The following is a 14,413-nucleotide window of genomic DNA, read 5'->3' on the forward strand; positions in this document are numbered from 1 at the left end:
GTGGCTGCCCAAAGGTACAGAACAATAGCAAATTGTTTTATCAACCAGGGACAATGATTAAATAGGAGCCTACCAGAGTAAAAGCTTATCTGAAAAAAAAGCTTTTTCTACATTTCCCCTTTCCTCCCTTGTTCAAGAATTCAATTTTCCTGAAGAAAACAAAGCAAAGGCCCATTTCATGGTTTACCTATTACTGGCAGCTCTAGGAATACCCCACATATTTTCAGTTCAGTCCCACGCCTCTGAATTCTCTGAACTGTAACTACAAAGAGAGGGACCGGAGCCTCTTAAAAGCCTTGTTTGTGTATTCATTCAAGTAACAAAAAATAGAGAACCTGAAATGAAATAACTTTCAGATTTCTTATCCTGCTGCCAGGGTAGGTTTGAAATAGTCTGATTTCAGTATTGTGAACATGAGAACACATTAAGCCCATAGAATTGCTTTGAATCAGGTTAGATATGGCACAAAGAGGGGATTTTCTTATATCTAAAAGAATGGGAAAATTTCTCAGTCCCTAAGAGATATTCAAGGCATATTTGGCATAAAAATCAAATCCCTGTAGAACTTCCCAGAGAATAATTAGTATTCAAATGACTATTTATATTGGGAAGTTAAAATGAAATAGCTTTATCTACAAAATAATATTCACTTTTAATTATGAAAATAAATGGGAACTCAAAGATATTTGTAGCTGTTTTTATTACTTCTGAATAGTCATCTCACAATTCTAATTTTATTGAAAATTAAAATACCATGTAAATCGTTCCTCTTCCTCTACCAAATGCAAAATAAATTTCAACCAAATAAATGCAATGTGGGTCCTTCTACAAAAGTAGATCAAAATGTTTGTAGCATTCATGCAAACTATGCAGAAGGATGTAGAAAAGACTCCAGCATAATAAGCAGACATTTTCCCCACAACTGAGGGAAAAGAGAGGCCTTTCAGTCTATGCACTTTTACAATTAGGCTAGCCAAAACCAGGAAGAAAGTATGTGAGTGCATGATAAAGTCTTACAAAGTAATAAAGGGGAGAATCTTAAGAATGAGGAACGTAGCTCTTTCCTAAAAACAAGAGCAAAGGATGTTTAGTATACCATAAAGGAGTGACTACATGCAGTTTCTTCCAATATAAAATTTATCTGTAGAACCCAAAGAAAAGTAGCATATACTTACTTTGTTTATAGAAAAACATAGAAAACCACAAAAAATGGCATGGATATTGCTCGTATTAAAAGAAGGGACTTGAATTTTCATTCCCTAGCACATAAGCTACCTTCTGGATAGAGTAGAAATAGCAGCAGAACTTTGCAGAGAGACAGGTTAATTTTGCAGGCAGTGTTGACACAACAGTTCAGTTAGCTTGTCCTTAAACTTCCAAAGTGCCTCAAATTATCTGTATCTGTATGTACACGTCCTTAGTTTTCTTTAAACTGCAGCTCTGATCTTCCAGGAATACTGTACTAACATTCCAGACCAGGGCCCTGGCACTTCCCAGCATGCCACGTTGACATGAAAAGCAACAACCACTCAAGTTGTGAGTATGATCACCTTCTAATCATACTTTCTGCATGCAAAAATCTAAAAGGTGACTAGCTGGTAGCATTATATTTTTGATCCACAAGCTCACCAAGTCACTCTCTGTCACAGTATCTTCCCTCTAGGAGAATAATAAATGAATTACAGGCATTCTGTTTTGCAGGACTCATTTTTTGAAAAAAAAACAACATATGTATGGAACTTGAGATCTTCAGAAAGACATGCCAACAATTCATTCTTGTATTTAAAGGAGAGGAAAAGGGAATTATAAGCACTAGAGTGTTACTTGCCATCTTCCAAAGCAGGTCATTCAGAGTGTTTTATTCTTTGCAAAAATACTGCAGCACAGAAATGCTTTAAACACCACCTTTAATTCAGATTTAGAGCCCAGCTATAACCATATCAGTCTATAGGTATAGTTTCAAATTAACTTCTTCAATGCAACAAGGAATGGATGTTCTAGTGCTCCCTCTTGCCCTTTCTCACTTCTTTTACCCACCACTAAGCTCCTGTGATTATCTTAAACAGTCTCCAGGATCTCATCTGATCTCCTTGTAAGCTGATGTAATCTATGCAAATTCAAACCCTGCAAAAAAAGTTTGTTTATTCTACTTTGGCTGGTTGCTGAGATGAGTTGACTTACCTCCAGATCAGAAAAGTTCAGTCAGGCAGTGTGATTTCCAGAGCTGATGCAAGCAAGGAATATTAAGAGAAAAAATAGAGGAAACAAAGGGGAACTTGCAAATAGGGGAAGGGAGCAAGACCTCCTTTGGCTGAGTGGTAGGGTAGCTTGGCAGCTTAACCTATTCTAAGAGTGGGTTTACAAGAAAGGACTCCATCTCATTGAATGGCTTGCTGTCTTTAAAAGTTGGGAGGTCTTACTATTTCTCCAGCCACGGATTCCTGACCCTTTCCTTGTGCCAAATCTGGTTTTCAACAGTCTTTATGCTCACACAATTCAACTTTCTAAATGGATGGAAAATGGACTTGACACAGTAAAGTGAATAAACAGCTTTTTGTGGGCTAGGTAGCTAAATTGGCTTATTGAGGTATCAGACAATTGGCAGGCCTGGATGTGAGGAGAGAAACAGGACGATGAGGCCAAGAATGTGGGAAGAGAGATGTGGGAGGAAGATGTCTTGTCTGAGCAGCCCTGAGCAACTGGATTGGCTCAGCCACATTGTGTAACTTCACTCTGGCTGCAGCAGTGAGCAATGGAGACAGCAAAAGGTACCTTAGGAATAGGGCAATTGCCCATTCCTATGCTCTCTGCATAGGTTGATTCAGGCACCTTGGCTTCCTCATTTTAAGCCTCATAAGTATTGTGTCTGCTTGAGCCAGCCAAATATGAATGAAAGACACTAGACCACAGGTCCAGTAGTGTAAGAAGGAAAGGTCAGTATTGGGATTATAACCCACTGAAAGTCAGAAAAATGGGTGGTCAGTATTCAGAGAGGTTGGGGATTTGTCCTGACTTGAAAAGATTAGCATAAGGATCTCAAGAGGACTAGTGGCTGATGATAAAATGACAGGTGAGGGTCATGCTGATGAGTGTGGAGCAATATACTCAGAAGGAAATGTAAATAAACCTTTAAATTAACTGTCACATCATGGAAATGTAACTTATGTGGAACAGTTCATGAAAAGCCTTAGGTTAATAGTCTATGCTGTTAAAAGCAAAACTAGACAAAACAAACAAAAAGAGAGAGTTAACAATTAATGAGAAAGGAATGCAGAATGAATTGGAAAAGGTTGTTATGCCACTGTAAACTCTCACTCTGAGTCTACATTTTGATTAACACAGGTAGCCCTTCTGAATGAGGATATGGAGTACATGGCAGCAGGACTTTAATATACTTTTATACATATATACATACTTTAATAGTTTCATATGTGAGGAGAAACTTAAGTAGTGAGGTAAGACTCTTGGCTCTGAAGAAAGGTGAATATCTGATTAATTTAAAAGAGCTCTATGATAATCTACATCATGCATAAAATAAACATGAAACAATTATTTCTCACAGTGTAAATATAAGGGCCTGCTGAAAGACACGATCATAAAGCAAAGTTAAAAAAAAACACATACAAAGATGGTACTTGTAAGTAAATTACTTTTACTTAAAGATGGAAGTGCTATCTGACTGCAAATAATGACAGAACTGCCATCTGCAAATTTTGGGAAGGAATAAGGTAGGAATAGTTTAAAAGAGAGATTAGGCAAAAACATGGATCTTATGACCAAGTGAAATTAGAAAAATCACTGTATTCTGTGTTTTTATCACCCCAGTCTAGCTGTATCACAAACCTCTTTTTCTTTCCCCTTCCTTTCCCTACAGCTCACTAGCTACTTGGCATAGCCTAAAGTTCAGCAAACTTCACAGGTTACTTTTGACTAGCAGATTGGGTCCACATGAAGAATCACCTTGGCTGCTGTGCCCTCTTGTAGACAGCTTCCATTTAAGACTTTTCCTGTGCTTTAATGCAACAATGAACTAAACAGTCAGCTTGATCCCCTGTAAGCAGTTTTTATTCAGTGTTGCAGATACAGAGCCCCAAGTACTCCTAATCATAGACAAGGAGAACACCTTCAGATACAGAGTCAAGTTCTTTGCACAATTACAGTCAGGCCATTCTTTATCTAGCCTCAAATCCCTTTCTCTCATTTTCATTAGGTGTTGGCACAATGTCCTGTGACTGAATTTACCATTTTTTCATTTCCAAACCTCTCTTCCCTTACATATTCCTATTCTTTCTATAAGGGTGTAAATTTTTGTCAGTTAGGTACTTGAAGAGTGTGCCGTAAAAGGCTGAAGGAAGTTAAATAAGCAGAACATCCTTCAGTCTGTAGTGGGATTTGTTAAATATATTAGTCTAAATAAGCTTTCAGCTCTCAAAATCTTTGAATTGCTGATCACCTGATGCTGGGAGTAAAAAAAACCTACCTGATATTTGCCTTGCTTTTGCACTGTTCTCTAAACATGTGCTACTGCCCACCTGTCAGAGACAGGACACAATGCCAGCAAAGTATTTGAGGTGATCTCCTAGAACAGCTTTTCTGTTAATGATGGGATGTAATGTGAAAATTAACATGAAAATTAATTCTCTTTTTGTCCCTTCTCCAGCTCTTCAGCAGATCCTTTTTCCTGATTGTAAATTGCTAAGAGACATCAACTAAATTCTCAGCTCCTACAGATTTGCATGTTCATCTTGGAAGCAGAGGTTAAGGTTAAATGATTTACCTAATACCCTATTTTTTTTTTTTTTACTCCACCTGTAAAATAAATTATACTATTACTTGTCATAATAGTTTTTGCAGCATGTTGCAATAGTATTTTGTGGCTATATTCTTTGGTGTTAAGTGACTGCCTTGTGGCATCTAAGTCAAAGAGAGAAGTTTAGATGAACTGCTGTATCCCAAACTGCCATACTGGGTCAGAAATGCTTGGTGTAGATGATTGATCACCAAACTTAAAATTGATCTGAGTATACACTTCCAGCAACCCTAGCTCAAACTGCATCCATTGAGAAAGACACATTGGAAATATACCAGGTACATCAAAGAAACTTTCTATGACTGTAAGGCTTTAGAAGTTGAAGAGACACAAAGAAAATCTTTTTTCAAAGTTGTGACAAAAATACTTTACTGATACAAATATAACATAGGGTTCTGAATATCTTTAATAAAGCTTTTTCCATATAAAAATATTTTTCATTCAAAAGACATATGCTAAATTTGCATACCATGCTACAACCTACTGAAAAAGTCCAGTTATACTGCCTAGATCCAAAGATAATCAATGTGAGTTCTTGCAGCACTAGAGGAAATATGATCACAGTATTTGTAGATAAGTAAGCTTTAAGAAGGGCTAGGACCCACTATGCACCAGACAGCCTCCAAGATAAGGAGCCTTCACACCCTGTGTATAGAATTTACTTCTCTTCTTGAAAGATATATTTTTAAATTGCTTCTTATCATTGTCACTGGAATTGAAGATAAACTGTTGACACACTCATGGTCAGATAAGATTCCTCAAATACACACATATACAGACAAAACATTTTTCTTTTGGCTGCATTTCAGAAGCTTTTGCTCAATTGAGCTGGATCCATTGATTCATTGTTTAAGTTTGGGTCATTATTTAATCTTTCACAAGAGGAACTAATTTTTAGGTAATTTAAGTAGATTTTACAGTATTTAGAGGAACTGACCTTTTCAATCGAAAATTATTTTCAGAGAGAAACCTCTGAGTGCACTCATCTCTTAAATGAGAACATCTTTTAGAGGCAAACATCTGAAACAAATGTCCCCTGGAGGTGTACACTATTCCAGTCATTACAGAGGGAGTACTCATGTTCTTATTTAATGCCAGTCCCTGAGATCCTGTCAGTACCTGCACCCATTAAGCCTATCACTTTGCAACTTTGCACCAAAATCCTTAATATTGTTTTCCTGTGTAAGCTTCCAGCATGCCTGCTCTCGTCTTCTTGCACAGAGAGACAGAGATCCCCACATGTTGTCTCTCAGATGGGCCAGACACACTTTAAAACCCAAGCCTTCTGCCTTTGCTAGTTTCCAGCCATGCACGGAAAATACTCAAGCCCTACTTATATGGTAAAATAAATCCATCTCTCCAGTCTGTTTTTCAGAAAAAACAGAAACAAATTTTTGTACTCCACTCATCTTTTCTCATCTAGGAAAGCATGGAAACATCACAGTGGCAAAACACTGCTGTTTCCTAATCTCATACTGGCACTATAACAGTTCATGAATTACTTTTAAATGTGATAAGGGCATCATGAAGAAGAAGGAATCTTCTAATACACAACATATGATAAATTCTAGGCTGAAGCAGCTTTTAAATCTATCTCTCACTCCATTTCTAGTAATAAAATCCTAAAGCCAGCAGTGTAGGAATCTATATATGATGTAATACCTGGAGACAATTAAATTCACATTTCTGTGTACCTTAGTTGAAGATTTTTCATTGAAACCAGTGGGAGTTTTGCCTGATCAAGGTTTTCTTGCACAAATGAAGAACTGCAAATGTGTTAGGAAAAACTGATATCTGGGGCAGTGAACCACAAGTGGTTTATCTCCTTTAGAAGTAAATAAAAGAAAAACCAACCAAAATTTCTTGAGACGGTTCGTTAATTCCTATCCAAAAGAATTTCATACTTTTGTTCTAATTGGAAAGCAGATTTACTGCACAGAACATTAACTTAAGAATAAACCTGGTATTAACCTCAGAATGAAGCAATTAAAATAAAAACAATTTAAGACAGAGAAATGAAAGAAAAAACAAGCAAAAAAACCCAACAAAAACCCAACAAAACTGACCAAAAACTATATTGAGCTTACTCTCCAGATGGGGCAAAATATTTTATATAGCATTTTCTACCATCTTTGTCTATTTCAAGTACAATGATAAAGTCAAAACTATCTGAGTCCTTCAGAAATATGCTCTTTCACAGATTTAACACTAGTTCCAGTAAGGAGCATAGGTCTCTAATGAATGTTTTGGGTGGATTTCACCTGCCTGAATGTTTCTGACACAGATGCCTGAGGTGGCATTTCAGACCAGCTATCATCAGAAACATTTCCAAAGGGCAGGAGACCACATGGGCTGCATGTTTGCATTTGATAGACCAACACAAAGGAGCAGAATGAGACAGTTTACAGAGGTACACATGCCAAGACATATGTGTTCTCCTGAAGATATTCTCATGTATTGAGCTGGGATATAATGCCTCACAGTGGAGGATCCTTGGCTCCTGTTACATGACTGCTCCTGTGAAACTCTTCTGTGCCTCTTGGTCAAGTACATATTTTTTCACCCCTGAGTTGTTAATTATTACTTCAGAAAGATTATTCCCTGAGGCCCTGTGACCTAAACTCTAGAGAATAAAAGGAATGTATTCCACCATTTCTTCTCTGTTCCGCTAGCTGATGGTATCCTAATTCCTGAAGCAGTATAAAGGAAACAGACTTATTTATTAGAAGGTATAAAGACTTTTGACTTTGTATTGATTCAGTCCAAATCCATAGAGTTGTTTGGATAATTATTTCGCGCTGATATTAATATGTATGGATATTTTTAATATTTAAGCCTAACTCCCCTGTGCTAAAATGTAGCACTAGATGGAAGCCAGGCAGCCCCTGACTGTGGCTTACTGTGCAGGCTCTTGTGATGGCTTCAAGGTCTTACTCCATATGGACCTAGTTGGTTGAGAGCATAAACCTGCTATAAAATCAGCTATATAATCACAACGAGAATGGTCCGGAAAGAAACTAGTGCTATTGAATTTTATGTGCAAAAGGACATATTCTGCATTGCAAATATGGATGATAGCAAGCAGTAATGTGTTGTGGAAGGGGGAAATAGAATTGTTGCTATGCATGGCAGAGGAATGTACTGTTCTCTTCTTGCTTCAATTACTGTTAGAAACACACAGAGTCTCACCTTGGTACCAGGGCTGTAGGCTGTTTGTGATGATGCTGGTGTCTGCACACTGCAAGAATTTCAAACACAACTGTGCTATTGCTAGAAGAAATAGTGAGCAGGATCACCCACCACAGCTATCTGATGAAATCAACATTATATCAAGACTTCATGTTTTAAACAAATCTGTTTAAATGTGTGGAATAGCCAATTCCTTATCTTTGGTGTGCTGGTGTTGGCTTGGATAGGGTTAATTTTCTTCACAGTAAGAATTTTCTTCACAGTAAGAATTTTCTTCACAGGCAGTTATGGGACTGTGTTTTGGGTTTGTGTGGAATGCAGGGTTGATAACACAGACATGTTGTTACTGCTGAGCAGGGCTTACCTAAAATCAAGGCCTCTTCTGCTTTCTGTACTGTTATGCTGACAAAGAAGTTGGGGATGCATGGGAAGTTGGGAGGAGACACAGCCAAGACAGGTGACCCCAAATTAACCAAAGGGTTATTCCAGACCATATATTAAGGTATATACAGCAGGGGGAAGAAGAGGGGGAATTTGGAATGATAGCCTTTGTCTCCTCAAGTCACTGTTATGTGTGATGGTGCTCTCCTGGGAATGGCTGAACACTGCCCATGGGAAACAGTGAATTAATTCCTTGTTTTACTTTGCTTGCATGTGTGGCTTTTGCTTTCCCTATTAAGCTGCTTTATCTCAATCCATGACATTCCTAGCACTTTCCCTTCTGATTCTCTTCCCAGTCCCAATGTCAGGGGAGTGAGTGAGGGGCTGGATGGGGTTGGCTGCTGGCTAGGTTTAAAGCATGACACCAGGTTCCTGAGAAATTTTGTTGAGTAAATTTTGTTGCTTAAAGTACAGTGTTTAGTTTTGGGCCCCTCACTACCAAAAGACATTGAGGTGCTGGAGTATGTTGACAGAAGGGTAAAAAAGCTGATGCAGGGTCTGGAGTGCAAGCCATATGAGAAGCAGCTGAATAGCCTTGAAAAGATAAGAATCATTGCTCTCTTAGACCACCTGAAAGGGGGTTGTAGCCAGGTGAGTGTCAGCCTCTTCTCTCAGGTAACAAGTATCATGATGAGAGGAAAAGGCCTCAAGTTGTCCCAGGGAAAGTTTAGGCTGTCTATTAACAAAAAATTCTTCATGGAAAGGGTTATCAAGCATTGAAACATGTTGCCCAGGGAAGTGATGGACTCACCATCCTTGGGGGTATTTAAAATATGTGAAAAATATAGGACATGGCATAGTGGCTGATATAACAGTGCTGAGCTGATGGTTGGAGTTGATGATGTCTTGACTTGATGACTTGAAGACTTTTCCAACTAAAAGATTCCAGGATTCTAGTAAGAGTTGAATCTCTGAAGTGAGGCATTGCTCTGTGATGAGCAGCCCCCTTCTGAAGCTTTACACTGTAAGGAGTTACTGATATATGATGGACCTGTGTAAGCCTGCCAGAGGCAACAAGCATATCTACTTGTTTTTTTGACTCCTTCACACCTTCTAAATCTCCTTAGGTTTATAGGGGTGGTCTCTAACATTATTTTTTCTGCAACAGGACTTTAGCTGACTATTCACACAGCAAAGGGTCTCATCTGTGTAAATAAACCTATTCCTTTTCGATATTCACTGAAATAGAGTCAGAGATGTTCACTTCCCATGTTTTACCTTACTCCTAAAGATATGGCTGTATGGAGAGAGACCACTGTATCTAAATGAATACATTTACTTGTCAGCCCTTACAGTTTATGTCAAGCTGTCTCATCAGTTATCATGAATACAGATGGAACACTTGTTCATCCAAGGGATTGGTGACAATGAGGAAACAAGCGGGGAGAAACTGAAGTTTGTGTCTGTACTATTTATTCCTGATTTTGAAAATTTTAGTTTTACCTAATTCAACAATATGAAAAGCCACAGGGTACCTTCAGGTGACTGTAATTTCTTTGAACCTGCTTGTAATCTTTGACTGCTAAATATTTTCAGTTGAAGTCCAAAGTATTCCATAGGTCCCTCTACTAAAATCAAGAGTTGCAATTCAGGCCTCACTGTTTAAATCAACAATCCATGCTCCTCTCAGTGTGGGTACATGAAATTTACAGATACAGACAAGCTTAAGTTTTAGCATTTGAGTCATGCTGCTCATCTTCTTAAAATTAGGCATGTATGGAGGTGTTTTCAGGACTGGGGCTACATCACTGAGCGATTAGAAAACAGTCCCCTCTGGGTCTCAATTAAACATGGCTCCAGCAGCACAAATCAATGTGCTGGGATAGTGATTTGAAGCTGAGGTCATGTCTACAGCACAAGGCATGGCTGACATCAGCGTGCTAATCTGGGGTGTGAGCTCTCTGTGCCTGCTGAATCCCTCCGTTTACCTGCAGTTATAGCAGTGCAACTGTTCTCTTGCCAGTGTAACATATTTCTGCTGGGAGGGGGCCGGGGGAGACAGGGAGAAAGGAGTGAGTGCACCAAGGCTTGATGCCATTATGATATGGATGGTGATCATAGATGTGGAACTACTGTCAGGACACATACCCAGGAGGATGCATTGCTCTGGATGTCCTGGATAAGGGATAAACACTGCAGCTCTTCAGCATTGCCTGTGATAAGCCTTAACAGCAAATCTAAGCTGCTGTAGGCTGCTGCAGATGACAAACTTTTCTTTCTAGAGCAGTGTATATTTATAAGCTGCATTCTAGTTTAGACATGGCTATAGTTAATTCATGTTTATAAAGCACTGAAATTGAAAGGTATTATGCAAATGCAAAATATTCTTCAGATGCAAAGCCTCTTTTTACTTTTCAAAAAGGGTGCTTTCTTTATTTGTCGGTGATGTTTTTGCTTATGTTGTAAATGATTGGTTGCCTGTGTTTGCTGTTGTAACATGTATTCCTATTACCACTTTGTTTGTCTTTATTGGGATGTCTGCTTTTCAATCTCCAAGGAATTTCTTAAATACTATGCATGCAAATTTCAGTTCACAGATGTGCAAATTACATAAACACTTTTCATCCCTCTTAGGTAAAAAAGCTGGAAGTTGCAGAAGTGGTATATACTTGGTATGTGTGTGCTGGCACAGTACTGAAACCACAGCTCTTTGAATCCATATTTTGTTTCTGAGTATCACTCCTAAATCCAGAACAATTAGATTTAACAATTTCTAAATTATTTACTCATAGTCAAGCAAAAAACCTTGTATATTGAGAATTAATTTAAAACTGGTGCTTTGGCCCTTTGGCTTAATACAATTTTCTGAAGAAAATTAACAAACAAACTGAAAAAGGAAAACATTTCTAAGTGATTCTTAGTAATTTCTTTTGTTAGAGTGGAAGAAATGTGGAAGGATGTCTGTGATTCTTTGAGGCTACTTTATTTTAAAAAAAAAAGAAAATAAAAAGAATTTAAAAAGCAAATAAAAAAGAAAGGCTACTGGTTGTTTGGAAATCTCTTAAGGACTCCTGGGGAAAAACTCGTATCTGATAAAGTTGAAGGTCTCAGCATAATCTCAGTGATTTACAGTACTAATAACATATTGCCTCTTTACTGTGCACAGAGGAAATATTCCTCAGTATTTTTAATTCAATATCTCTTCATGGCTGTGTGATTTTAAATAACTAGTTAAAGTAAACTCTCTTTTGGGTACAAGGAAAAAAGCACAATTCTTGGGGAAATTTGTGAAGGAGGCAGGAGAGATGATTTCAAAAGTTTCAGAGTGTGTAGTCCAATTCCTATTTATATGGCATAATTGAACCAGTGTAATATAATAGTGCATGCCTTCTGTTACCATATTCCACAGAATGCTGAAGAATAATTGCTGGCAAAACCTGAATATCATGGGATAAAGAGATTCAACCCTCTGAATTCACATTAATTTATTTTTGCTCTTTCAGGAATTGTCAATAGTCATTGTTATCAGTCCAAGATTAGCAGTATTAAAACAATGATTTTGCACCTTCTAACTATTTCATCAATTTCACACAAAATTTCAAAGCATGATTAGTCTGATGAGGTTTACATGAATATGCAATACTCAGCAAAGTCATATCAGGCCTTTCACCCATGTCTCTTGTATATATTACACCCTGGAACCTATGAATTAAAATATTCATAGCTCACTGGAGAGAAATGAAAAATTGATTAACTAAGGTATTTAGGGAAAATGTGTAATCACAGAAATGAGAAAGATGCACTCTGGCCTGGGAATGAATTTCTGAGAAGTGAGAGTAAGGAGAAGGTGCCCATAGCATAACTCCCATGACACACTGTGGTGGCACTTCTAACTGCACTGTTTGCTTTCTCATATAGAAAGATTTTAGTAAAAGGGGAAAAAAAATAAGAGGAAATGGAAATTAGGAGTAGGAGTGAAGATTGTTTTCTTATGGCCTTTTTTATCCAAACTGACTTTTATTAAACAATTTCCAAATAGTTATATATATATATACGTGTGTGTGTGTGTGTGTGTCCGTCCCTTAAAACTTTGGATTTTCAGTTGTTTTAACTGTTGGTATGCAGATGCATAGTATGTGTATTTTATAGTCATGTAAATATAGAATCTATTTTTTTCATGAGGAGGGTTAGAGAATCTCAAAGTTCAGGAAATGTAATGGCTGCGCTTTAATGGGGGAAAAAATGGAGAAATGATACTTCAGTTTATTCTGTTGAATTGATACTTTTAAGTTTTCTGTGATTTGAGGATCATGATTCCCAGGCCACTGAGATGGTGTTGCTGTTTGAAATTCCATCAAAAAAAGCACTATGCCATGCATGTATACCTCATATGGAAAAGCTACACGGAATGCCACTTCCACAGTTTTAGACCCCAGAACTTTAAAACACAAAGGGTGAGCTCATTGGACACCCAAGATGTTCCTACAGATTTGTGGCTCCTTAAAAATGTGGCAGAAATTTGTTGCATATAAAGAAATTCTTCTGATTCAGAATAGTGTGGTTGCTTATGCATTTGGGTTTTTCTATATCAGTAAGCTCTTGGATACTACTGTCAGCTTCTCAAGGATTTAATGAAGTTCACAAGCTCACAAACCTAAAAAATTGAGTCGTAGAATGACTAAAGGAGATTGGCTTTTTTAATGTTTTACTTACTCTAAGTGATCTAATGTGTAAATCGCCATCTGTCTTTTACTTTTCAATTCATTTCTAATATTCTTTTCAGCAGAGGTAGTCTCCAGGACTTTCAACAGTTGAATATGCCATCAAGTTTTGAGCATCACTGTGCTCACCAAGCACAATAAACCCCCTTGATTTATTCTTAAGCTCGGGAAAAGAGATGCTGAGAATTCACAGTTCCTGGGAAATTCTGCTGTGGTGTCTGACTACATTCATTATGTAAATGTGCTTTGAATACAGTTGCCTGTCTGTCCTGTTGCTTTGCTTGAGCTTGCCCCTTGACCTGACATAATAGAAAGTGAATCATCACTTTTCTGCCCAGCATGTTAACCTAAACTGCTGATGGCCAAACTGTTGTAGAGGCAAAGCAGGTTAATAACCACAACTAAAATCAAATTCAAGGGTTTGAGTGTCTTTAGCCAGTTTGCTGTATGAAACATTTTCTGGATGATCACCCCCAGAGTGATTCCCCTTGGAGTTTTCATACTTGTATAACTACTACCAGGTTTAACTAAAAAAATAAAAAGAATTCATTAAAAAATTCTGAGACATAAATATATTTAATGGCAAGATTGAACATCTTGAATTTTCTTCTCTTCATTCTGTGTTTATTTCTATGCCAAAGGCATAAGACTGATAACTGGAATACTGAGTTCCTTATTATAATCCCCAGTACCTTCTACACAGGAACATGAACAGAATGGTATTCTCCTTCTGTTTGGTGATTACAGCTTTTGTGTTCCATGCTATCCATATGTTATGATGGTAGTTTTATGACAAAGTAAATAGAGGTTTATATATCTGTTCTTCCATGAATCTGCCATTTACCTGATTGTTTCGTTATCTCCAGTGCTTCACAGTTGTGAATTGACCTGATTTATAGGCCTGGACAGGCCGTCCAAATCACATGCTGAGAGCAAGCAAAGATAAACTGAGCTTCTGAAACTGACTGACACTAATGACTAGTTATAAATATTTTCTTTAGCTGAGAATATTAAAAAAAAAAAAAAAAAGGGAGAGAGAGAGAGCTCTGCAAAGTGGTTGGCTTTTTTCCCTTATAACAGCTTCTCTTCTTCATCGGGACAAATGTGATATGAAAATTACTTGGAAGTTGAGGTGATTTGGAAAATTACTTGTTGAAAGGGTTAAAGTTCCTATTATACAATTCTTTGTGAAGCAGTATGAGGTGCAGATGTAGGAAAGAGGTAGAAAAAGTAAGTAAAGGAGTATCTGAGAAACAGATGATAGCTTAGTTCTACTGAAAAGAAAATGTAATTGTCCAAGTTCAGTTGAGCC

The sequence above is a fragment of the Erithacus rubecula genome (genome assembly GCF_903797595.1).
Source record: "Erithacus rubecula genome assembly, chromosome: 4".
Taxonomy (NCBI): domain Eukaryota; kingdom Metazoa; phylum Chordata; class Aves; order Passeriformes; family Muscicapidae; genus Erithacus; species Erithacus rubecula.